Source organism: Trachurus japonicus, chromosome 16, assembly GCF_045865225.1.
Source record: "Trachurus japonicus isolate A0001 chromosome 16, Traja_1.0".
In the NCBI taxonomy this organism is placed as follows: Eukaryota; Metazoa; Chordata; class Actinopteri; order Carangiformes; family Carangidae; genus Trachurus; species Trachurus japonicus.
Window position 1 is genome coordinate 34,045,639 of NC_140922.1, and position 27,531 is coordinate 34,073,169.

General features: G+C 40.7%; 1 protein-coding gene across 1 annotated transcript in view; it reads right to left on the reverse strand.

Annotated features, from left to right (window-relative positions):
• Positions 1 to 27,531, reverse strand: part of LOC146972727 (atrial natriuretic peptide receptor 1-like) — a 118,277-nt gene that overhangs the window by 70,568 nt on the left and 20,178 nt on the right. The window lies entirely within an intron of this gene.

Genomic DNA, 27,531 nt, shown 5'->3' on the forward strand with positions numbered 1-27,531 from the left:
AAACACAATGGGAACAATGGCCTAGCTTAGCTTAGCTTCTGCAGTTTAGGCAATAATGATGCCACTGGCTTTTGTTACATGAACATGATAAAAATCCGCAGGATTAATCAACTCAAGTTTCAAAATATGAGATTGGATCTCCTCTCTGCAACACAGACGACCACATTTCTTCATTTTCTCCTCTTCTCATTGATGTTGTGTGACCTGCCACTTGAGCATCATTTAGGCTAATTAAACAGCTAAACTTGAACTCTGACACTCGTCCAGATAAAACAGCACAAGTGTTCAGATTAAACCCAAAACAGTTCAACAACATCTCCCTCCCTCTCAAACACAGACACAGACCACTCAGAGGTTGTTGAACTGATTTGGGATCAGACAAGTGTCCACAATCAGTGAGTCAAAGTCAAAGTCAACTTTATTTATGTCGGTAATTCAATTCAAAAGGTGAAACTAATACATTATAGAGAATAGATCCATCACACACAGAATGAAACATGTCATGTCTTTATTTTTATTTCTTTTAATTGTAATGATTAGGCTTACATTTGAATATTACAAAAGACCAATTAAAAAAGGCATTTCTAATATGGAAATGTTGGCCTTCTAAACAGTACATGTATCTCCATCTTTATGCACTCAATACTCGGTTGGGGCTGTTTACACTTGAACTGCTGCTGGAAATGGACTTTTCCATGATATTTTGATTTATTGAGATTCACCTGTATACATGATTTACATGGTTTACAGAGATTGAACTAGTGTTTTCATCTGTTCAGGATGCCATTTAAATAAAATAAATACACAAAATATAAAAATATAATCTATCAAGACACACATTTAAATATAAAAGTGTAAAAGATATGTCATAAAAATTAAAGGGACAACGAGGAGTTTTGTAAAAGCGAAGTATTTTCACACTACATTTATGAGCCTCCGCACCGTGAAATTCTTTGACCGGCGCAAGACAGACTCATGTTTTCATTCATCAAGAATTAAAGTCAGAGGTTGGAAGACGATCACATACCGTCGTAGTTCCCACCATAAACGGCGATTCGGCGGCGTTATTCTCATGACTCGCCACGAAACCGAAAGTAAAGAAACGCTGGTCGGCTCGCCCAGCATTTCCACCACCACTAATAATAACAAAATAACGATAGAGACAAAACCATAGATTTATCTAAAATGGACCATTAACAAGTGGTAACGTAGATTCATCCACATTAATATGAGACTTTTTTATTGTCGCGGAATTTTTCGTTCTGCCGATGGAGAAACTCCTCGTTGTCCCTTTAAGTAGGCCTATGTATGTAATGAAATGGATATCTTTACTTGCAAAGTATGGGTGTGGCATTCTGTTTGCAAATATGGATTTTTGTTCATGGTTGTTAGTGTGAAGTAGGCGACAGGTGCATTTAGATTTGGTCAACATCTCATCTGGCTGGTCTGGAGTCAGTTTCCTGTGCTGAGCCTCTGGTAAAGGGAGTGATTGGCAGCAGACTTCATTAGAGCCAGAGAGCCGTCAGCGAGCTGCCGAGCTGCTGCTGACTCACAGCTCGACAGCTCGACCCCGAGCTGCAGCACGGCGCCGTTCAAACTGTCACTTCCATAACCACATGATGAGCCAATCAGGAGCAGATCTCTGTGTCGCTGCTGCTCTAATGGTGTGGTTCCTTGTAGCAACCAAAAACGTAATAACGGCCAATAACGTAATCATTTTGGACATTTTAAATGTAATAAAGCCAATAATGTAATAACATTTTTGAGCCAATATTGTAATAACTTTTTTGCCAATAATGTAATAAGTTATTACGTTATTGGCCTAGTATTAAAAAAACCTTTGAAAATGTAATAACTGGTGCCGATAATGTAACGGCAGTTCTTGAAAATTAAAGGCTTTTATGCAGTTTTGTGCAGTTTGCCAATCACAAATAGGTATAGTGGATGACATAGTCCTGTCATCCAAGATGTTGTACTATCTTTCACCTCTCTCTCTCTCACTTCTACCATTCTTAATGATATGTTTGCAAACGGAAGATGTAAGCATTGTAGGCTATCAACATAATTATGTATTATTACATTATCGGCACCAGTTATTACCAGCCAATAATGTAATAACTTAATACATTATTGGCAAAAAGTTATTACGTTATTAGCTCAAAAGTTTTATTACATTATTGGCATGTTATTACATTACTGCTTTATTACATTTAAAATGGCCAAAATGATTACATTATTGGCTGTTATTACGCTATTGGCTTTTATTACGTTTTTGGTTGCTACATTCCTCTGTGTGTTAGTGGATGGTGTCCACATCAACCAGGGCCGGCTCTAGGATGTTGGTGGCCCCCCTAAACAAGATTTTTGTCTGTGGCCCTGCACTCTAAGCGCAAACACCAAATCACTGGTTAAAACTGAATACATGAATTATTTAAAATAATATAAGGTTGTTATCGTCATTGGTTTTGTTCGCTTGGTTTGTCTGTTTATGTTTGCTCTTCCCCTTTGTTTGTTTTTTTTGTTTTGTTTTTTTGTAATGTCTGTTTTGTTTAATATGTCCTGTTATTGTGTTTTGTATTTTTTGTATATATATATATATATTTTTTTTTTTTTAAAGCTTTCTCGCCTTGCAAATTTGGATTATGTTATGCCATATTTGTTTTCATAAATACTCTGGAATTATTACATCCGGATACACGGGCTCCTGGCTGATCGTGCACTTAAAGGTTTAGTCAGCGGGGGCGGGTCCGGGTATGGGAGCTGAACACGCAGCGGCCCGGGCCCGTCACTGCTAGGAAAGGTATAGTTGGTAAGGGTAGGTAGGTGAAGTTAGGTAGTTAGTGTGCGTGGTTAGCTGGGGGCTTGTGATCCCAAATTGCATATAAGGCGCAAAATGTTTATTTTCTATTTTCTATTTTACTTGTGTTTGTCTTGTTGTCTGTGTTGTATGATGAACTCCTTAATAAAAAGAAATGAAAGTGTAAAACTGAATACAGACGTGTTTATCCCTCTGAGGTTTGAGGCCATTTTCTCAACTTTTACATATTTTCTTAAATGTATCTTTTTAAGATACTTGCAGATGTAACAATACTCCAGTGTTTTATGTCTAAATATTAGAACCTCCGCTGTAAGCACACTGAGGCCAGTTTGTCCTAGAACACTGTAGAAAGAAATAATTTAGGCCAAATGCTGGAAATTTGAGGTCTGCTTTTTGAAAAATGTCAAATCCCTTGTGAAAACACTCCTTCAGTCATGAGAATGAACTGTTTTGGTGCTTGAAATAGGATGTGAATACAGTAATAGATAAGTGTAGAAAACAAGTCTAAAATGACATTTTGTAAGATTGTTTTTTGAGCATAAATGTTGTCATTCTGCCGTTCTATTTTCACCAAATGTCTCAAATGTGAGATAAAAGAAGCTGAATATTGACTTCACATTACATATAAAGCTCATAGCTGCACGTGCAGACCTCAGGATGTTTAAATGACTTGATGAACCCCGGTACCTTTCTGATCATGTGGCCCCCCACCTAACGGCTGTGGCCCTAAACAACCGCATAGAGGGTTTATGCCAGCGGCCGGCCCTGACATCAACGAGACCAGAGGAGGAAACAATAATCAATGGCTGATAGGGCTGGGTATCGGTACTCAATACTTTTCAGGTATCGACCGAAACAACGCAGTACCAAGTAGTATCGAAACTGCGCCTGTCAATCGATACCTGCAATCGATTCTTTTTGTACTCAGATCAAGAAAAAAAGACTGTTTCTATGGTTTTGCTCGCAATCTAAACGAGGAAGTCTCCTCTCCCGGTGTAAAACGTCAATATTTTCCAGCCGCTTCTAATCAGAATCTGCACCTTGCAGAGTTGGCACTGCACCTCAGTTTCATTTGTTTTTTATTTGACAGAGTTTCACACAGAACTTTCTGGTGGAGTCTTTCCATGTTTCTCTTTCTGCGCCAGTGAAAAGGAAACATTTACACTTTTTCAGACAAGACGATTGTCTCATAAACTATTTGATTTTTTTTTTTTTTGATTGAATGACTATTCATTGCTCATCTCTAGTAAAAATCTTTTGAATGGGGAGGAGTGGTGACATTCATGCAACTGATTGCTTTCTTTTCACATGATTAGTATGGAAGGAAGTTGAAAAAAAGTATCGCATGAAGTACTCACTTGGTATCAGTATCGTGTTAAGGGTACTGGTATCGGTACTGGTATCGAAATGTTTTAAACGATACCCAGCCCTAATGGCTGATGGCGGTGGTGGTGGAGTCTGGACACTCAGGGTGACTCAGAGACTCAGAGACTCAGACAGCTGCCACCTCTGGTCACACTGAGTCACCTGGGCAGAGGGGGGGGGGCATTAATCCATCAATGGGATTTATCACAGATGAGTGTGTGTGGTTGTTGTGTTGCTCTCTGAAAGCTTCTGCAGCTCTAAAGTTACACTGAGGGGGAAAAAAGCCAAGTAAGGCCTCTGAACAAAGGAGGAAGATCTGAGACTCAAAGTCATAGTGACAGTGAAGCTCTCGGCTAACAACCAACATAGTAGTGATGTTCGATACCACAAATTTGCTTTCCGATCCGATACTGAGTAAAATTCAGGCTGGTATCGGCGATACCGATCTGATACCGATACTTTGTGCAAATATACCTAATGTGCCTGGTAAATCTAAAAAAAAAAGTAGTGTATTTGAAGTCATAGCTTCCTAAGGATACAAGACATCAGAGTAACATATGTATCTATTTATTTTAAACTCTGAAGTATATTGAGGTAGCAGCCTCCTTTACAATATAGCCAAGCTAATACAAAAACAGAAAAAAACAGAGGACTCACACAGTCATACAAAATATGTGAAAATGGTGTTTCAAACACTAAAAAAAGAACATATTGTAAAAATAATAAAACCATTAAACCAAAATATTATTTATAATTTTCCCACAGATATCTGTCTTGGCTGTTTGTGGAGCTGAGACTCTACACAGACTGAGACAGACTGACTGTTGAGTGAGCAGCGGGTTACGCATTACGCACTTACCCAGGCGGAAGAAAAAGTAGTTCCTAAAAACTGCATGTCATTTAGACAAGGTCTCAATAGTTTAGTTACTTTCCACCATGTTCCTGTTAATGATATACATTACCACAAGTATGAAGTATCAAAAGTATCGATATTTTCATTTGAGAATCGATTTTTGAGCACACAGACCTGGTATCGGAAGTATCGATATTTCAGTATCGATCCGCACATCACTAAGCCATAGCCTATACCAAAGATACATAAACCGTCGTTGCCTATACTGACTAGATGCCGCCTTCGCCTTCTGATTCTCAGCGTACGTCAGCGCATCCCATCTTGGTCCGGGGTTTCTGACCATATACGTCTGACCAGCAGTCAGACCCGATCAGACCCTTGTAGAACAAATTTTAGTGTATTTATGCATGTGGGTGTGTGTCTGAGTGTGTAAGTGTATGTTTAACACATAAAAAACATGTGTTGTTGTATCATTAATACATAGGCTATATGTCTGACATTTATAATAACCCAAACGGCTTGAAAATCGGTTGAATATTCAGTGAGTTATGATGGTTTTAATGGTTGATAGACGTCTGCCTCTGTTGACTAGTGCAGTTAAGTAGACACGGCTTCCCCCTGACCAAGATGGCCGCCGCGTTGACGTATTCCACTCAATAGAGCTGCCTGGGAACGCGGCATCTAGTCAGTATATCTACGTGTGCCAAGTACAACGCAGGCCGTGCTAACAATGGCTAACAATAGCCTGGTAGATTTTTTGTTTTACGACTTTGTAATTCACAACACACGCACTGAGAAAAGTTATAAAGAAACTACATTAATCCTGTGGCTGTATTTTGTCACAAAATGATGATGATTTCACAGACAATCAGTGCTAATTCAATTCCTATGACTTTTCCTGCTTGTTTACGTATGCGCATTAGGCCTACATTGCAATATCTAAAGGCCACACAAGTTTTCAGTTTACAAACAAGAAGCTATGTAATTTTAAAAAAAAAATGTATTAGTGGTTGGAACTATCATATAAATTGATTTATCAATGTATGAATTATATTAGCCTACATTATTAACTGTGCATCCATCCTATAGCCTGTCTTTAGCCTAGCCTATATGTAAAGTATAAGCATAGAAATTATGTATATTTGAATTGCCATCTTATAAAATTTTTTTTTTAAACATTAGACTGACATTTTTTATATACCTTTACATAAACAAATTATAGCCTATGCATATGCTCTCATACTTAGACGATGTGTGAATTTACCCGATCTCTACCAAACAACTGACCAAACCATTTTTTTAATTGTGCATCTTTTGCTTTTGTGTGTCCATCCTCATGCATCCATATCAACCTGCATCTGACCAAATTCAAAGTGTCTGTTTTGTCTCAGTCTCTAAATGTGCAGCTGAACATCATTAATCCCAGTGTGCAGGCAGAAACTACAGGTCGGAGTGTGTTACAGTCAGATGTGTATGAATCAGTCTGATGAGCAGAGATGGTTTTGGTGTTTGTGGATCTTCCAGACTGCTGCTGGGATGCTGAGCGTCCAGACTTTATTGGCTTCCCTCTCAGATGTGAGTCTCGATGTCGGAGCCTCAGGAAGTCTCCAGAGGCGTGATGACATTCCTCCGGCCTGCTGTTCCTGTCCCGCCGCCTCTATTGTTTCAGGCTTTAATAACCTCGGAGCAGGAAGTGAACGGTGAGGCTGCAGAAACCTCGCCGCGCTAAAAGCTTTCTGCCGATTCTGATCTTTCCCGAGGCGTTTGTTGAAACCGAAACCGCCGCTCTAAGAATACTCTCCCTCTGCAGCTCTGGTTTCCTCTCTCAAACCATCCATCCATCCAGGGAAAGTTCCTTCTTCACTCTCAAAAACTCAAAATCTTACCAAGAATATTTGTCTTATTTCTAGTCAAAATGTCATTTCTAGTCAAAACAAATCTCATTATACTTAAAACAAGACTCATCGCATTTAAAAAGTAGCTTGTTTTTAGACACTCTTTACTTCTTTCAAGCAGATTTTCAATGGAAATAATCTGATAGTGGAGCAGATTTTTTCTTACAAGCACAAAAAACCTGCTTTCACTGGCAGATTTTTCTACTTATTTCAAGTGAAAATTTGTTTGAAACAAATGAAAATGATCTTAAAACAAGTTGATTTTAGGCGATGAGTCTTATTTTAAGTGGAAAGAGGTTAGTTTTGACTAGAAATTGACAAGAAATAAGGCATATATTCTTGGGAAGATTTTGAGTTTTTGCAGTGTTTATGCTATCCATACGTTATACTGCACACACACACACACACACACACACACACACACACACACACACACACACACCTGGAGGCTAAAGGTCACCTCGCTGCCCTCTGAGTGCTGAATCTTTCACTTTGTCCCACAAGAGAAGCTGTAAATACCTCATCACTGAAACAACAGCTGTAGCCGTATACACGCTGGCAGTGACAGTTATATCACCGTGGTAACTGGGAGGGACGCTCCATGGGGGAAGGTGAACATATACGTATATAAAGAGATGAGTGACATCCAGTAATAAGCATTATTATCACCCACTGGATATAAGAAGATGTAATTTTACAACATATACGATGTTGTAGAAACAGTAGCCTAATACATGTATGTCTGACGATAATTTATATATGCAAATTTAAAACAACATATAAACCATATGTGCTAATACAGTTTTTTCTGATCATTTTATATACCTGTCTTACATATATTTAGATATATATAATGTTTATGTCATATTAATAAATACATATATATGCATAATATATAGTATATGTCAAAGTATGTATACATGAATGAGCTTATTTATATGGTCTGGACATAATATGTTACTATATGAAACTGTTCCAATTTCTAACATGTATTATTATGTATAGGACATATTTTATGTGTGCATATATTTCATACATGGAAATTCAATGTATGAACATATGTTACATTTGTTTTACTGGTAAATTACTGTGATTTCCTGAGTTACTGAAGTTACTTGAAGACACATTCATGATCAAAGACACATTCATGATCAATTTAGGGACAAATTCAGAACTCAAAGAGCAAAGTCTAGATATGGAAAGACTAACTTTTATAAATAGGGAACAAACACATATTTGGAATAAGCTATACTGCAAAGAAAGGCTGAACAAAACAGTGGATATATCAAATTAAGGAGTTTAACTCACACACACAGGCACATGAACAGGCACTCCCCTTTTCATTTACCCATAGTTATTTAGATATTTAGTTATTTAATTTAGTTATATTTATCTTTTATTTATTTCATTTCATTTTATTATATTTCTTTCTCTTTCTTTATTAGAGAGCCTAATTTGGGAAGTAGCTGCCTCAGTATGTACTGTCTAGAGCTAGACTGCAGCTCTGTATACTACCTACTGCTGTAACATGTTATGTCAAAATGTAAAAAAGAAAAAACAAAAGAAAAGATTATATGATCTGATTATGAAAAGATTTTTATTCTGTGGGTAATGAGGGCGGGACTAGATAAGCTTTTGCTTCTCCCTGCTTTCCCTTTCGGCCACATGTGTATTGTATTATTTGAACTAAGATGAAGTGTGATGATGATGATTTAAATTGACATGCCCGAAATAAACAAATTGATTGATTGATTGTTTGCCTTGTTTGTGTGTTTGTCTGTTTTTATTCATTTTTGTTGTTTAGCTACTTTGTGAATAAAAAAATGTACAAAGATGCAAAGAGATTGGAAAGATTAATTGTGACCCGTTCCATCAAAATGAGTCGGAATTCGCAACGTTCTATTGTTAGATAATCAGCTGATAACATGGAAAACCCATAGAAAATCAAAAAAAATTTTTTACCCTAATTTCAAAGCAATGACATTCAAAAACAATCTCCCAAAGTTTCACAGTCCAGATAATTGAGAAAAGGCACGTAAATGATGATTAAAGTTGACCTGCAACTTAAACCCTCTGAAAATGAGTGTTGCTTCGGTGCAAAACATGAAATATCTTCTGAACCGTTCATGATAGAGACGAGCTGTAAACTGCATCTGAATCGCGGGATTCTCCGCTTTCCGACGGTCATTGAATGTTGCCTCTATGACGAGAAGGGACGGATACAGAAACAGATGCTAAACCGAGTAGCATCGGCGCTAACAGAGCGTAGCATCGATGCTAACAGAGCGTAGCATCGATGCTAAACCGAACGTACACGCTTGCACATGTTTTACAAAATGTCAACAAAACATGACAACTTCTGAACCGTTTATGATAGAAACGAGCTGTAAAAAGCATCTGAATTGTGAGATTCTCTGCTTTCCGAGGGTCATTGAATGGCGTCTCTATGACAACAAGGGACCGTATAGGGTGCGTGTAATCACGTGGTACAGGAACAGATGCCAGAGTCACTGGCAAAAACTTTAACTGCTATTTTCTCAGGTTTTAGAACAGAATAAGAGAGTAGGAGATCGTAATTCAAATGGCCACATCTCGAAAACCATCAAATGTATGACTCTGACTAGGGTATCATTTTAAAGCTTATTTTCTAATCTTTCCATTGATACCAAAATCCCAACTTTGAAATTTGGGTCACTGTGACTCATTTTGATGGATCGGGTCACAATTATGTATGTGAAGGCAAGAAGCTCCAGAGAAGAGCTGATCCACCTGACACAGCACAACGACGACGACGATGTGACGGGATGACTCAGCAGTTTGACTGTGTGTCAGAGGTCAAAGTGCAGACACGACCCTAAACCACCAGGAAGAGCTGAGGCGTTGTGGTACAGCAGGGTGACCTCTGACCTCTGACCTTTGACCCCCCGGCTGCACTTCCCCTCTCAAACAGATGTGCAGAGATGAAAGCAGCTTCACCCTTCACTGTACTTTCCCCTGACAGCGCAGGAGATGAAAGGAGTGTGTGTGTGTGTGTGTGTTGCTGCAGGAAGACGAGACAAGATGAACGATGTCCACGACGTGAAGGGAGAAACTTTTCTACTGATGTTAAAGGGATATTCCGCCGTAAGTTTAACCCATTGTATAACAGAGATCAAGTTTGACGACTGCTGGCTTCTCTACTTGTAGCAACTTCTATGCTTTAAGGCAGGCTATGCCTTTAAACACTTTTTTAAAAAGTGGCTAATTAGTGGTCAAGGCTGTGAACATTACATTTTTCCGTCATGTTGTCTGTCAGTGTATTAATTGTCTAGTATTGCTGCTTTTTGTGCATGGCTTCTAATGTGTTTAATGTGTATTATGTTATTGTGTCTTGTCTACTTTTTTTTAACTTTTTTTTTCTGTTGATGTTGGTGTTGCTGTTTGAGTTGAGTTTTATGTTAGTTAGTTTGTGTGTGTATGCATGGACCTTTACTGAGCTCTCCGTCTTTTGTCCACTATTCAGATTTAGCTTTTTAATCATTGACTGTATTATTTGTATGCTGATAATTTAAATGATTATATTTTCTTTTAGGGTGACTTTTAACATCAGTCCAGGGACAACCGATGCAAAATAGCCTTTTGGCTAATTCTGGCATGTTTACATTTGTTTTAATGTTTTTATTAATGTGCAATGTCCCTGATCTTTAAACCTTTAAATAAATACATAAATAAATATTCCTCCACCAGCAAACCTCCATCATAAAAGCCGCTCATAGCCACAAATAATGCTCAGAACAGCACCAAACTACATCAACAGGACAAACAGGGTCCCATCCCATAATACGAGGCATCAAACACCTGCTAGCTTTGCCTGGTTTCCATTGACCCTTTGCACGTGACGTCACGTTCCACTTGCGGGAAATATGACCGCCATGACGGATGGCAGAAGAACAGTGGACGTCAATTTAAAGGGATACGCCAACATTTTTTTTTTCCGTGTCTTGCCTCACAACCGAGTCCATGACAAGCTGATAGACACCATCCTTTCGACTGCGCGTGCAGTAACAAGGGAGCTGGCGCACAGCTGCTTAGCTTAGCTCAAACACTGGAAGTGTATGGGTAGTGTTAGCCTGCCTCCACCTAAAGTAGCTAATTAGCTTAGCTCAAACACTGGAAGTGTATGGGTAGTGTTAGCCTGCCTCCACCTTAAGTCGCTAATTAGCTTAGCTCAAACGCTGGAAGTGTATAGGTAGTGTTAGCCTGCCTCCACCTAAAGTCGCTAATTAGCTTAGCTCAAACGCTGGAAGTGTATAGGTAGTGTTAGCCTGCCTCCACCTAAAGTCGCTAATTAGCTTAGCTCGAACACTGGAAGTGTATAGGTAGTGTTAGCCTGCCTCCACCTAAAGTCATCAGAGAAACTCTTCAGCAACTCTAAACGGAAACCGGCGGGCCGATCTTGGTCTCAGAGCTGACAAAACTCTCCGGTAAGGCATCTTGAGCGGTCAAATGCCGCTAACGGGTCCAGACCGGTCAAAACGGAGGGTTTGTTGGTGTCTATCAGCTTGCCATGGACTTGGGAGTGAGGCAAGATACGTAATTAAAAAAATCTTGGCGTATCCCTTTAAGTAAGGGATAATGTATAGTTTGGAGGTTGTTATGGAGAATAAACCCCGACAGGAGGGGTTTCATACATCCTGTCGGGGTTTATGAGTAGAATAATTAATTTGAAACATAATGTTGATCAAAATACGACTTTTATCGATTCATAAATTCATTTATAGTATCATTTAGCGAATCTGCAAGTCCGGTCTCTTCTCCGCTGTGTTGCTGAGCCTCCTCCCGGTCCTGAGTATTTGTTTTCAACGACGCCTTTCATAATCCATCAGTGGATCAATGGATTATTACATAACATGTTACAATGTGTTTATCTGTCATTTATGAATATGATCAACTCAACTCTGTTCATTTCTCTGTTTAAAGGCCCTTTCACACCGCGGACGTAACGAATAAACGACACGAAATTGCGAAATATTCGCGGCCAAATATTTCGCATCAAAACCATTCACACCGACGGCGACGCGAATATGCGACAGATGCGACAATTATATTCAAAAGTTTCGCTTTGCGACGGCTGGTTCTTCGCCTCCACGTCATGTCTTTAATCTGTTAATTATCCCTCATGTATTCGCTACGTTATGCCACTGTCGTCTTGTTACCAACTTTACTCAACACAGCAGCAGCTCACTGTCTGATCACTGATCAATATCTGATATGAACACACTATTGCTATTTCTCCTCCTCCTCTCCTCTTTCCACTTACCCCCCCTCCTCCTCCTCTTCCTCTCCTTCTCCTCCTCCTCTCTCCTCCTCCTCCTCCTCTCCTTCTCCTCCTCCTCTCTCCTCCTCCTCCTCTTCCTCTCCTCCTCCTCCTCTCTCCTCCTCCTCTTCCTCTCCTTCTCCTCCTCCTCTCTCCTCCTCCTCCTCTTCCTCCTCTCTTCTCCTCCTCTCCTCTCCTCCGAGACACAGGTTATTTATTGTTTACATTAGCGGCCAAGCACGTGTCCATGCGCCCGCATGTCCGTGTGTGTGTGTGTGTGTGTGTGTGTCTGTGTGTGTGTACGTGCCCAGAGAGACAGCAGGTGGAGGCTGACTGGCAGAGATCAGAGCAAAGACGGTGAAACAACTTATTTTTCCTGTGAGAGACTGTGCGGCCACCGTCTGTTATGGGAAACAGCTGTGTGTGTTCTGACGTGGGGGTGTGACGTACCTCCTTTTCACGGCACATGATTGGTTGATGCGTTTATTCGCCGGGCGAAAGCTCGGAAAAATCGACCGCACGACGAAAAAAAATTATGTCGCATTTTCGCCGCGACACATTCGCGGTCGATGTGAAAGGATCCGTGATGAAAACCGGGATTCGAAAAAAAATATTGATGCGCGAATTATTCGCGCGAAAAATACGTCTCCGGTGTGAAAGGGCCCTAACTCTCACTAGTTATTGTTAGAAACAGAGAGGAACAGTGATGCACTCGGTGATCGACTCGTCAGGGCTTCTGCAGCTGGAGGAGAGTGGGTGAGTTGGTGTTTTCGTCTCTTTCCAATAGAAACCAGTCAAAGCCAGCAGGTGTTTGATGCCTCGTATTATGGGATGGGACTCTGTTTGTACTGTTGATGTAGTTTGGTGCTGTTCTGAGCATTATTTGTGGCTATGAGCGTCTTTTTTGGTGGAGGTTGGCTGGTGGAGGAATCTACAGCAGTGTATTGTTATCGTGCCGTCTTTGCTGAAGTTGCTACAACTAAACTTTGATCTCTCTTGATCTGACACGGTGTCACGGTGTGTTAGATCATGGATTAAATTTACGTGAAGTTTCTCTCTTAAATTCTGACGAGATCCGCACAAGCCGCCGTTCCAGACTCAGAGTAAAGCCGACCCTCGTACGAGCAGCAGAGGAGAAGAAAAAGCAAAGGTCACACAGGAAATAGGCTGCGAGGAAAAGTAATTATCTTCTTAATCTCCTTTTTGTAGCTGCTGCGTCTTCGCTCTTTGATCTCAGTGAATCTCACCACCGCTGCTGCTAAAGCTCTGAGGGCGACAGGAGATGAGGACGCTTCGGAGTCGGAACAAATGGAATGGGCTGTTTGACTCGTGTCAGGACGAAGCGACGGTGAGACCGAACGAAAATGTTGAAATGGAAATAAATGAAAAGAGCAGAGACGACGGCCCAGGAGCTGCTGGGCCTCGAAGGAGAAGACGGATAAAACCAAGACACGAGGAAATAATCCACGACTCATTGTGATTAAAACTCACTCAGAGAAAAGTCACAGAGGAAGGACAACACAACAGAGTCACAAATGGTTTTACTTTGTTGGTTCTTTTACGTTGGAACTCAGGTCAACATCTGAAACATTTACTAGAATTGGAGAAAATATACTCAGTGTTTTCTGGGAGAACATTTGTCTTAGACTCAATAAACACAATAAATATGAAAGAAACACTGCAAAGCCACTACACAACTGTTACACAACACCAGTTACGTATCCACAAGTTTCCGAACGTCATCTATGGTCAAAACTGGCTTCCGGTTTGCCGGTTTGGTGGAATTTTACGTTTACGTTTCCATGGTTTTCAGGCGTTGTCATAGTTGCGGTAAACGCATGGATCTATCTATTTAACACAGATGTCAATTTGTGTGATATCCACTGTTAAAAGCTGCTGTGATGATCCACGCGTTTTACAGATTTTCATTGGGGGGAAAAAAAAAAAAAATCCATGCATTTACCGCGGCTACTGAAACCATGGAAACGTAAACATAACATTCCAAAACCGGCAAAACAGGCTACGTTTTTGACGTTCGGAAAAAGGTGGATAACTCCAGAGGTTTGAAGATATCGCTATAACAACAGCTGTGTCTGAGGAGCTTCAAGTTGGACTCAAGACCTTCACCCTGGATCTAAGACCCTCACTCTGGATCTAAGACCTTGACTCTGGATCTAAGACCTTGTCTCTGGATCTAAGACCTTCACTCTGGATCTAAGACCCTCACTCTGGATCTAAGACCTTGACCCTGGATCTAAGACCTTGACTCTGGATCTAAGACCCTCACTCTGGATCTAAGACCTTGACTCTGGATCTAAGACCTTGACCCTGGATCTAAGACTTTGACCCTGGATCAAAGACCTTCACTTTGGATCTAAGACCTTCACTCTGGATCTAAGACCTTCACTCTGGATCTAAGACCTTGACCCTGGATCAAAGACCTTCACTTTGGATCTAAGACCTTCACTCTGGATCTAAGACCTTCACTCTGGATCTAAGACCTTGACTCTGGATCTAAGACCTTCACTCTGGATCTAAGACCTTCACTCTGGATCTAAGACCTTGACTCTGGATCTAAGACCTTCACTCTGGATCTAAGACCTTCACTCTGGATCTAAGACCTTCACCCTGGATCTAAGACCTTGACTCTGGATCTAAGACCTTCACTCTGGATCTAAGACCTTCACTCTGGATCTAAGACCTTCACTCTGGATCTAAGACCTTCACTCTGGATCTAAGACCTTCACTCTGGATCTAAGACCTTCACTCTGGATCTATCTGGATTATCTAAACTATTATACAACTGTAAACTCCAGTAGAAGTTTAAACTCCAGTAGAAGTTTAAACTCCAGTAGAAGTTTAAACTCCAGTAGAAGTGTAACCTCTCCTGCAGCCTCCTCTGCTGCCTCTCAGACAGGAAACGTTTCACTCTGTCTGTCCAGAGTAATATATAAAGGTCATAGAGACACCGGTCGTCCGTCCTCTCAGAGCAGACGTCCTGTTGCTGCTGTGGATCGATGAGGACGAGCAGCTTCACCTCTAATGAGACGCTGTGAGCACTTCACTGACCTCGGGAACATTCAGTACTGCCTTCAAAAAATATCATTAAAGCAGCTCAATGAAAAGTCAAACACCTGAGACGTATCGACTCTAAACAGCAGAGTCTGGAGGTTGAACTGTTCTGAGATCAGAGCAGCCATGACACCTGTCGACAGGTGATTACCACGTACTCTCAGGTTATTACTTATATTTTAGTACCCAGTTGTCATTATTATATTATTACCCAAGTATTATTACTCGTGTAATAAAAAGAGTACTTAGTAATCATTAGAACATGATTATTACACAAGTACTCAGTAGTCATTACAACATTTTTATATGAGTATTCAGTAGTAGCCTAACTACAGTGTTATAACAGAAGTTGTCATTACTACATTATTACATAATCTGGCTCACTGTGACCTCAGGTTTTATTCCTGATGGGAATTAATTCACATTTGGCGCAAATATCACCTGGGATTTAAGGACGAGATTAGACTATAAGGACTAGATAACTTGATAGATCATTTATGAATAAGGGGTGGGAGTAAATAAGTTTTACTTCTTCCCACTCCTTTTCGGATATGAAAAAACAAACAAACAAAAAGATCAAATTATCTTTATTTTCAGTTATTTTATTTTATTTTGTTCATGTGTTGTCTTTGCAAAGTTTTTATATGTTATGTCTGTCCATTTCTGTATTATGTTTTATTTCTTTTAACATGTCCGAAATAAACTAAAACTGACTAACTAGGATGAACTGATTGGATTTTGTTGGTCAAAGGTCAAAGGTCAAAGGTCAGAGTCAGTGTGACCTGACAAAACACTGTATATTATCTACAGCGCAGCAGAGAGGACCGAGTCTGACAGCAACAGGAGGAGGTCAGAGCTGAAGTCACCGACTGGAGAATTAAATGTGAGTGGCTTCTTCTCAGCTTCACGTCGACTCAACACGTCTCCACCAACCAGCAGCAGCAGCAGCAGCAGCAGCAGGAAGTAGAAACTGTGTCTGAAGGAACGTCTCACTTGGACCTCGCTGCTCCGTAACGAGCTGCTTCAGGCTGCGACGCGCTCACACACACTCACACTCAGAGACAGATTATGTTCATGATGAGCGTTTGTTTCTCCTGACGCAGCTAATTGGCTCTGGTTGCTGCTGCTGCTGCTGCTGCGCTCGCTCTCAGCCTCTAATCAGCTCCTCCAGCCGGCGTGAGGCTGTCAGCGTCTTTATCAAGTCCTCAACCTTTCAATTACACTTCTACTCTTCTTTTTATATCTTTTCTTTTTTTGGGCTGCTCTTCAGTCTAATCAGAAGAGCGAGACGTCGACTCGGCGGCGAGGAGGAGACGACCCGCTGAGCTGGAACGATACATCTTCACCTCCACATCATTATCCATCAGACTGTATCATCATTAAAGAACCAGAGCAGGCTGTGTTGTACAGATATTTACATGACTTTACTTTATTTACATGACTTAACTTTACTTCACTGTTGTTTGAAGCGTCTGCAAACAGACACTCCAGCCCTCCAGGGGGCTCGTGACCTTTTTCAAAGCGATGTAACAAAAAAACGAGGTCACCTGTCAACTTCAGTCAAAAGAGCAGATGTGAAACTCGCTCCCAGTTTTAGTTTGATGTTGATCGATCGTGTAAAACTGGAGATATGATGAGTTTTAATTTGATTGTACAAAAATGTGATTTTTGTGTATTTTTAGGCCCAGTATGTTAAAGGAAAAGTTCAACATTTTGTCCAACTGGCCCATTGCCATAATCCCTATAGTCATAGCAGTAGGTTCGTTACCTTTATTTGTCGGTGCAAGCTGTTTTTAGAACGGCGGAGCAGAGCCGTGAGCTGCTCAGAGCTACGCTACGGAGGCTCATTATGGGATTTCTTGGTTTCCCTCATCAAACTCATCAAATACACAATCCAACAACTCCACAACGCTCTGGTGGACAAGTTGTGACCTGCACATTCACCACGCTATGAGATAATAACACAACGTTACCAGACAGAGTTGTTTTAGAGGGAAATACAGAGACTGCTTGATGAAAAACTGTCCCTGAAGGCAACGTGCATCAGCGGTTTTGCATGAATTTACCTCCTATCTCCTAAAAATAATTTAACCAGCCGGTGGTAAACCTGTAAAAACCTGCGGGTAAGTTAATTAGCGATCATTTTCTCCCCCGGGGTGACGACGAAGGTTGGCCGGCCAACCAGCTCTGCAGACTTCTCCGAAAAACATCGGAGCAAACTTCTAAACAGCCGTCATTTGGATAAACTGGCCGTATATTTGGGATCTAAACAGTTACTTTCATGCAAAACCGCTGATGCGTGTTGCCTTCAGGGACAGTTTTTCATCATCAGTCTCTGAATTTCCCTCTAAAACAACTCTGTGTGGTAACGTTGTGTTATTATCTCATAGCGTGGTGAATGTGCAGGTCACAACTTGTCCACCAGAGCGTTGTGGAGTTGTTGGATTGTGTATTTGATGAGTTTGATGAGGGAAACCAAGAAATCCCATAATGAGCCTCCGTAGCGTAGCTCTGAGCAGCTCACGGCTCTGCTCCGCTGTTCTAAAAACAGCTTGCACCGACAATTAAAGTTAACGAACCTACTGCTATGACTATAGGGATTATGGCAAAGGGCCAATTTGCCAAAATGTTGAACTATCCCTTTAAAAAAGTAGGATAAAGTGAAAAAGTAACTGTCACCATAGAGGTGGTAAACATTTTTTATGTGGTATATAAAGGTAAAAATCAATAATATTCAAAAATGGTTAAAAAAAACAACTCTCATTTAAAAAGACGACGTGTTGTTATGAACTGATTTCATGAAAACAGAAGAGAGAAGTGACGGCGAGATCTCCGACATCTTGTCTGTGCAGCGAACGCAGCACGAGTGTCACAGGTTCGATCGTTAGCTGCAGACACTCACCTCTGATTGGCCGATGTTTCTACTTTTCAAAATAAAACTCAGTAAAAGTGTAAAAACCTGCACGTTGAGGAAAAACATCTTAAAAAACTCTGATGTTGTTCAACCTGCTGTCGTTGAAAATGTGAACTAAAATGTTCACAAATGAATAAATGAGAGATAAAACACGTTGATGTTGTGAATTTCCTTAAATACCTAAACTGACGTCACTTCTTAGAAACATTTAATTTAATTTAATTCCATCTAATTTAATTTAATCCGTCACGTCAGTTTCATTTCACATCAACTCAACTCACAGAGGGAATTTCACATATTTCCCAAAAACGCTGTCAGTGAACGCATCATGGGAAATGTTCTCTGACAGAGTGTAATCAATGTGTGTGTGTGTGCGTGTGTGTGTGTGTGCGTTGTGCAGGGCCGTTGTATAGGGGAGAAAGGTGATGATAACTCTAGGGGCCCAGCGCCCAGTGGGGCCCATAAAAAACCCCAGTAGTCTAATCTTTGTATGACTGATTTATTCTGCGTAAGACCCTGACTAATACTCATAGTACACTGTAAAAACTCAACATCTTTCCAAGAATATTTGTCTTATTTCTTGTCCAAATGTCTCATTTCTAGTCAAAACTAATCTCTTTCCACTTAAAATAAGACTCATTACCTAAAAATTAACTTGTTTTTAGATCATTTTCACTTAAATTCACAATAAATAGAAAAATCTGCCAGTGAAAGGAAGTTTTTTGTGCTTGTAATAAGGAAGAAAAACTTGCTCCACTATCAGATTTTTTTTACTTATTCCAAGTGAAAATCTGCTTGAAAGAAGTAAAAAAGTGTCTAAAAACAAGCTACTTTTAATATGATGAGTCTTATTTTAAGTAGAATGAGATTTGTTTTGACTAGAAATTAAATTTTGACTAGAAATAAGACAAATATTCTTGCTAAGATACTTGAGTTTTTGCAGTGTAATGCTGCATTAGCATCAAAACAAAGAAGGCTAAATAAAAAACGATAATACATACGTAGTCTAAGAAAAAAAAGGAAAAGTTAGGGGGAGGGGCCCACTTTAGTATTCTTTAACCCTGTAAGACCCAGTGTTGCAGAATTACAACAATTTTGGTTATCCCCAAAACACATCTAATTTTTTTTTTTTTTTTGGTTCAACCATATTAACATGATCATTGGGTCCTATAGTTTGTTCTCACATTGCGATTGGATCCAACATTTGTATATAAGTGCCCGCCCTCAGGTCAAGAAGTCACACAACCTCCAATCTTTTGATCGAGCAACATCCCTTCGATTCACTGGACTGGATTCATCTAATTCAAGTAAGTAAAATGCTTTGAATATTTTTTTTTGTGTTTATTACAATGTCTAGAACATGAACATATATAGTTTTTGTGGAAAATATGCCCTACATTTTATTTAGAGCTTGTTTTATATTTGTTGCAATATTACAACGCTGGGTCAGAGTGGTAGCCAAAACATCCTGTTTTTGAGAGGAACTTCAATTGAAATTTTCACAATATAACTTTAAACTACACATGATTTACACATTCTAGCCTTCAGCCTTACATTGGATTACATGTTTACATATTTTTATTGTATTAGAAACTAAAGAGCAAAGATATATTGCCATATTTAAACATTTTAATTTACTTAATTTCTAACCACCTTCAACACTCAGTATTTTCTCCTTATCACAGAATGCAGGACTTTCTTACAAAGAAATTCAGTTTGTGCATGTCTGCCCTTTGTCTTAGTCTCTATTGATAAGAAAATGTTCTTAGCAATTCATAGTCAAAGCAGGGATGCTCCTGGTGCATCTGTGGCATTGTCCTGGAACAGGTGTTAATGTTCATGGATGTAAGGTGTGGTTGTAAGCTGGAGGCTACATGCATTTCCTATTACGATGATAATCACAGTCTCCAATAGGTCAATAGGTCAGTATTGTGTGACAAGTGAAATGTGTGAACAGGCTACTTCAGTGCAATTTGTAAACACTTCATAATGAAATCAGTCTCCCCACCGACCCATCTTTCCTGTTGGCCATCTAGAATCTAGTAAGCATGTGTGCTATTTGTATATACATTTGTTTCATTTTTATTTTTTCCATTTCAGAATGCCACCAGCAAGGCGAGATCATCGGTACAGCGTGCAGGATGTGATTGCCATCGTCCAAAACGGAGAGAGGACATGGGACATGTGGACATGGATTTCGACGACACTGATGCAAGTGACGAAGAATCAGATAGCGATGCCTGTGTGGACAAAGAAAACCAAGAACCTACTGATTGCCCAGCCAATGTGGACATTGAGCCCCAATCAAACAAACACATCATGCCCCGTGACAGATATCGCTGGCAAAAAAAAGGATTTTATCAGTCCCAATACTGATTTTTCTGGTCCAGCTCTCACTGATGATGTCAACTCCCTCCTCACACCACTGCAATACTTCCAAAAGTTTGTGTCCGAAGACATGGTTGAAGCTCTGGCAACAAATATGAATGAGTACATCATTCAAAAAGGTATACTAATACCCAAAGCAAGTGTGATGCTGTGAGACTGGGTTAGATGTCTGCCTCTGTTTTTCAGAGGACAAGAACTGCTTCTGGGACTATCACTGTAAATAATATAAATAAATGTCAAAGTTCTTCTTGTTGGAATAAATGACTCTTCATAACAACATGACTGAGATTATTATTCATGTTATATACTGGCTTGGGAAAAGCAAAACCCTGCAAATGAATCCTTAGTTCTGTATTGCTGTTCAGACAATGAGTGGAAATACAGGAGATTCTGCTCCCCATTAAGCCCAACGTTGCAATATTACAACATTTCCGTAAAACCTTACTAAAACATAATATTTTTGAAAACACTCAATTTTCAGCCCCAAAGGCCTCCTACAACAACATCTGAATGGTTGAAATTTTTTTTTTTTGCCTTTTTCTATATTTGGGTTTTACAGGGTTAAGGGGGCCCAGAATTCCTAGCAACGGCCCTGGCGTTGTGATGTCATGTTTTGGGGGGTGTGGGGGGGGTCTCTGGAGCATAAATGAACGCAGCATAAAGCCGGTGATGACAGAGCGACTTCACTTTCACTCCCCTGCAGCTTTGGACACACACAGACAATTATGAAACCTAATGGAGTCGACCTGAGCTACAAACCTCATCTGCTTCTCTTTATCTGCAGCTCTTTACCCCCCCTGCCCCCCCTCTACCCCCCTCTACCCCCCTCTCCCTCCCTCTGCCCCGGGGGTGTCGCAGCAGCTCTCTTCTGTAATGAGCTGTGATGAGTGTGTGACTGTGAAGGCAGCAGCTCTGTTACAGCGTCAACATGAAGCCTCACACCTGACGGAGCAGAGTGAGTTCCTGCTGCTGCTGCATCGACTTTTACCAAATAAAGAGAAGGAACGACCACACCTGAGCAGTGAACACATCATGTCCATGTTAGGTAGCGATGGAGGAGAGAGAGCAGGTCACACACACACACACACACACATATACACACACACAGAGGTTCAGTAGATGGTTGTTATAGAGAGCCGAAGCGGAAGCAGGAAGTAACTGACTAAAACTACACTAAAACCTTTTTGAGTTTTCGTCGACTAAAACTAGACTAAAACTATCATAGTTTTTTAGTGGACGAAAACTCAAAAAAATCTCTATACTATATAGAGATGACTACAATTGACTAAAACTAATAAATATTTTTGTCAAAAAGACTAAGACTAAATCTAAAATGCCTGCCAAAAACAACACCGGTTCAGAGCCTCCTCCTCTCTTCTGATTGGCTGACACCGACCTGTTGTCATTAGAGCTCCAGAGAGAAGATGGGAGACGGGAAAACTACACTGAGATGGTTTTTATGGATCAAACCCTTCAAAATAAAAGACAGGAGAAGATGAGAGGGTTAAAGGGATAGTAGCAATTTTTAAAAGTGGTGTTGTATGATCTACAAATAGCCCCTAAGTACTTTAATTGCAGTAGAAGACTCTCTGCACTCCTCCCGTTAGCAACGCCAGCCCATAATAGCCCTGCCCAGAGATTTACAACATACAGTGTTGTGAACAGACCCAAAGAAACGGCCTATTTTCACGGCCTAAAAGAGGTTTTACCTGGGATGGCATTGCTAATGGGAGGAGTGCAGAGAGTCTTCTACTGCAATTAAAGTACTTAGGGGCTATTTGTAGATCATACAATCCCACTTTAAAAAAATGATACTATCCCTTTAAGAACTCTAGAAATCAAAACATCTTGCGACTGATCCCAGATCAGATCTCTTATCAGCTCAGTAGTTGTTCATAGTTTCTTTCATTGAAGCGTTTGCAAGTGAAGAAACATCACTACACATTAACGTCGACACGGAGCAGAAAGAACGAAACCAGACGACATTCAGTTTCACCGTTTACATGATATTATTTTCATTTCTTTCAGTTTAGGAAAAGGTTGATTCACCTCTGTTTATTCTGATTGAGCTGTTTATGGAGCATTTTCATTCGGTTTTGACTCTACACTGATTCTAATCGTTATATTTGGCTCAGTGTAAACACAGCTATTGAGATATGATGAGTGGATTTGATTGGTTGTTAACAATCAGCTGGCAGCTGCACAGATGAAACCAATGATCCAGAGACATTGATCTCTTCCAGGTTCTAAAGCGATCCAATAAAAAAATAGAGCAGATTTCAGAATAAAACCAAATCCTGCAAAGTTGTTGGATGGATGGTGTCGTCAAGGTGGTGGTTCTTTATTAATTGTTTATTTGCAAGAGTTGTTATTATTATTCTCTGCCATTTCCTGACAAATAATAGGAAGTTACAATAATTCCTCCTGACCTTCACACCACAGCGTTAAGCCACTTGACCGCTGCGCTGACTGAGACTCATGTTGGATGTTACTGTGAAACCTGGCTGGTTTCATGTGCTCATATCTAACAGAGCAGCAACAGATCAGCTGGTTCCTCTGCTATCTGCAGCCTGCAGGCCTCCATCTGCAGCAGCTGGAGGGAGGAGAGGAGACTCATGCAACATTTAACCTTCTGAAACATTCACCACATTTACATCCACTCCATTGTTCCTGAAAAAAGGATGTTTTTTCCTCTGTTCTGGCTGTGATACAGGTCGCGTGAAGTGCAAACTCAAGCTGTGTTGTAAATCCTCCACTCATTCACTCTCCCCTGCATCATGTATATGATCTAGTGACTACGTCATGTAGACCAGTGGTTCTCAACTGGTGGGTCGGGACCCAAAAGTGGGTCTAGACCCGTTCTGGATGGGTCGCAGACAGCTGGTCAAAAAAAGTAAATAATATTTAATGCACATCTGATGTTGGACATGTCTTTTATTTTGAAAAATAACTTATTTTGAAAGACACAGGAGACACGTGAACACATGCAGTTGTAATGCTCTTCCTCACTTTCTTGTTAATGTGGCCTGAATGCAGTGAATCTTGTTTTGTTTTGTGGGTCTTTATTTTGTGCAATTTGATATTTATTCTAGGGTGACCAAACGTCCTCTTTTACCCGGACATGTCCACTTTTTACGTCCTGTCCGGGGCGTCCGGGCGGGTTTTATAAATTCATGAAAATGTCCGATTTTCAATGTTTTTTCATGGGACCATTAAACATACTTGACTGGCGCTTTGCACACGGTATTTTGTTGCGTCTCTGACGTAATTCCCGAGGGGCTGCATCTGTATGTGCGGCTCTGTGACGCACTCATACAGAGGGAGCAGACGTCGGAGCAGCGTTGCCTCTGCTCACAAAATGCCGAAGCGCAAGTGTAGCTTTACCAGGGGCGGACTGGACATGGTGTGTTCTGGAGAAGAACGGCCGGTAGTCCAGGACGGCCGGCGGCTGACACGTAGTCACTGTTTTCCTTTTCTTTTTTTCCTAAATATCCGACAGCCGTGTTTATCTGTGAATCTGTGATCAGGGCCGGCACAAGCCTCCATGGGGCCCTAAGGGGCCCCCTATTATTACCAATATTGATAATTTACACACCTAGCTACTAAACATTTTCTAGTCTGTCGTTACGGATCATCATAGCCTAGAATGTTTATAGCCATCTATGGTTTTTAATCTGAAATGATATCAAATTCAGCCAAAAGTGCAGCCTGGGGTTGGTACGCCCCCCCCCCCCCCCTGTCAGCTGTCCTCTTTTTTGGAAATCAAAATATGGTCACCCTAATTTATTCACTTTTGTGAATATGAGATGCATTAGAAGTCAAATATATCGTTTTGTTGGTCTCCATTTTGTGCAGTTTGATATTTCTTTATTCACTTCCGTACATGCAGTTGTCATGGTAACTCCTCAGTTTCATTCATGTGCTCTGAAATGCACTTTGCTCAATAAAGAGCAAAATGAGTTTTTAAAGGCTTTTAAAAATATATATATCTTGGTTTGAATTCTATAAAAGTGGGTCGTGACTTAATGACCATGGGGACATGTGGAGCCCAGAGTGAGACTAGTTGAGAACCCCTGCTCTAGTGGTTCTTCGTCCCGGCTCGGTGTCGGTCGGCGTTCAGGGTGAAACCGGCCGGCTGCTCCGTCTCCTCCGTCTCCTCCGCTCGCTCTGAGATTCCAGCGTATTAATCTTTAACTACTGCCAGATGGACGGGAACGGCGGCGAGGAAGAGGAAAAGGGGGCTGAAGCACGGCCTTGTGGGTAGATTTGTTCAGGATGATCGCCCGCCTCGCCTCGCCTCGCCGCCACGACGACGGTGGCGGCAGATGAGGACGGTGATATCAGAAGATGTCAGAGGATGTTTGAGTTACTCATCGTTAATCAATCTGAACATTAATGAGTGAGCTTTAACATCAGATCACAATCAGCTCATATTGATTCATTTTGACTCATTCCTTCATCGTCTGTTGAACGAGCACAAAACAAACAGTTTCCTAACGGCCTCAAATGATCAGACGCCTCATAATGTTTAATAAAAATTAAAAATAGAATTCATAAATAAGCTATGAATCCTGTTTGAAAGTGAACTTCATTAAATGAAACATTTATGAACACGTTCATTAATCCATGAATAAATAAGTAATAAGTAAAACTATTTGGTCCAAGACTTATTAAAAATGGAAATAAAGGACTGGATCGACTCTTTAATTTCCTTTTGCTTTCAGTTAATTAACTTTGATATCAACATAATAAAACTGTTTATGAATGCTTTTTTATTTAAATGAGACTTTTGTTTCGTGCTGTTTTTACCCATTCGTAAATCATGAATGTTTATTGGATTAGTAGTTGATTTATAATTTTATTTTATTTTATTTCAGTGCCTATTTCCTGTGACATCCTCCACTGACCCACAACAAATTCAACATTCGCAAAAAAAAAAAGAGAAATGAAACTGCAACAAACACAAAAACAAGGAAAAAGTCCATGACAAAATGAGAACTCCCTACAGATATATTGATCATCTGTTATTGATACTATAGATATTGATTGGCCAGCGCAGGAGCCCACAGAGTTCAGTGTATAATATGATATAATATAATATAATATAATATAATATAATATAATATAATATAATATAATATAACACAATATAATATAATATAATATAATATAATATAATATAATAGATCTACAGATTAAATATCAAATCCTGTTGTCGTTTGACTTTAATCGTGTCATAATTAGTGAACTGAGTTTTGAATTAAACTTCATAATGATGTGAAGGAGCTTTGTTTACATATGAAATCCTAATCGACTCATCTTCATGTTTGACCACACACACACACACACACACACACACACACACACACACACACACACACACACACACACACACACTCACACACACACACACAAACACACACACTCACACACACACACAGGTTTCAATGTGCGACTTGACTGAGTTCATTACACAAACATCGCCTCCGTCCTTTACTAATATGGTGCTGCAGACGTTAATGAGTCATCATTTAATAATTCATGCATGAGATTATGAAGAGTTATTAATTATTCATCTCTCAGGTCCCAGTTCAGCTCCGTCTGCTATAAAAAGTTATCGACTGGTCCCTCGCTTTATTGTGACCGGTCCCTCGCTTTATTGTGACGGGTCCCTCACTTTATTGTGACTGGTCCCTCACTTTATTGTGTCCCCAGACTGGTCCCTCACTTTGTTGTGACTGGTCCTTCACTTTATTGTGACCGGTCCCTCGCTTTATTGTGACTGGTCCTTCGCTTTATTGTGACTGGTCCCTCACTTTATTGTGTCCCCAGACTGGTCCCTCACTTTGTTGTGACTGGTCCTTCACTTTGTTGTGACTGGTCCCTCGCTTTATTGTGACTGGTCCTTCGCTTTATTGTGACTGGTCCCTCCCTTTATTGTGACTGGTCCCTCGCTTTGTTGTGACCGGTCCCTCGCTTTATTGTGACGGGTCCCTTGCTTTATTGTGACTGGTCCTTCGCTTTATTGTGACTGGTCCCTCGCTTTATTGTGACTGGTCCCTCGCTTTGTTGTGACCGGTCCCTCGCTTTATTGTGACCGGTCCCTCGCTTTATTGTGACTGGTCCCTCGCTTTATTGTGACCGGTTCCTCGCTTTATTGTGACTGGTCCTTCACTTTATTGACTGGTCCCTCACTTTATTGTGACTGGTCCCTCGCTTTATTGTGACTGGTCCCTCGCTTTGTTGTGACCGGTCCTTCGCTTTATTGTGTCTGGTCCCTCGCTTTACTGACTGGTCCCTCGCTTTATTGTGACTGGTCCCTCGCTTTATTGTGACTGGTCCCTCGCTTTATTGTGACCGGTCCCTTGCTTTATTGTGACAGGTCCCTCGCTTTACTGACTGGTCCCTCGCTTTATTGTGACTGGTCCCTCGCTTTATTGTGTCTGGTCCCTCCCTTTATTGTGACCGGTCCCTCGCTTTATTGTGACTGGTCCCTCGCTTTATTGTAACTGGTCCTTCGCTTTATTGTGACTGGTCCCTCGCTTTATTGTGACTGGTCCTTTGCTTTATTGTGACCGGTCCTTTGCTTCATTGTGACTGGTCCCTCGCTTTATTGTGACTGGTCCTTTGCTTTATTGTGACTGGTCCTTAACTTTATTGTGACTGGTCCCTCGCTTTATTGTGACTGGTCCCTCGCTTTATTGTGACCGGTCCCTCGCTTTATTGTGACCTGTCCCTCTCTTTATTGTGACCGGTCCCTCGCTTTATTGTGACCGGTCCCTCGCTTTATTGTGACCTGCCCCTCTCTTTATTGTGACCTGCCCCTCTCTTTATTGTGACCGGTCCCTCCCTTTATTGTGACCGGTCCTTCACTTTATTGACTGGTCCCTCGCTTTATCGTGTCCCCAGAAACACTTCCTGTTGTGTTGA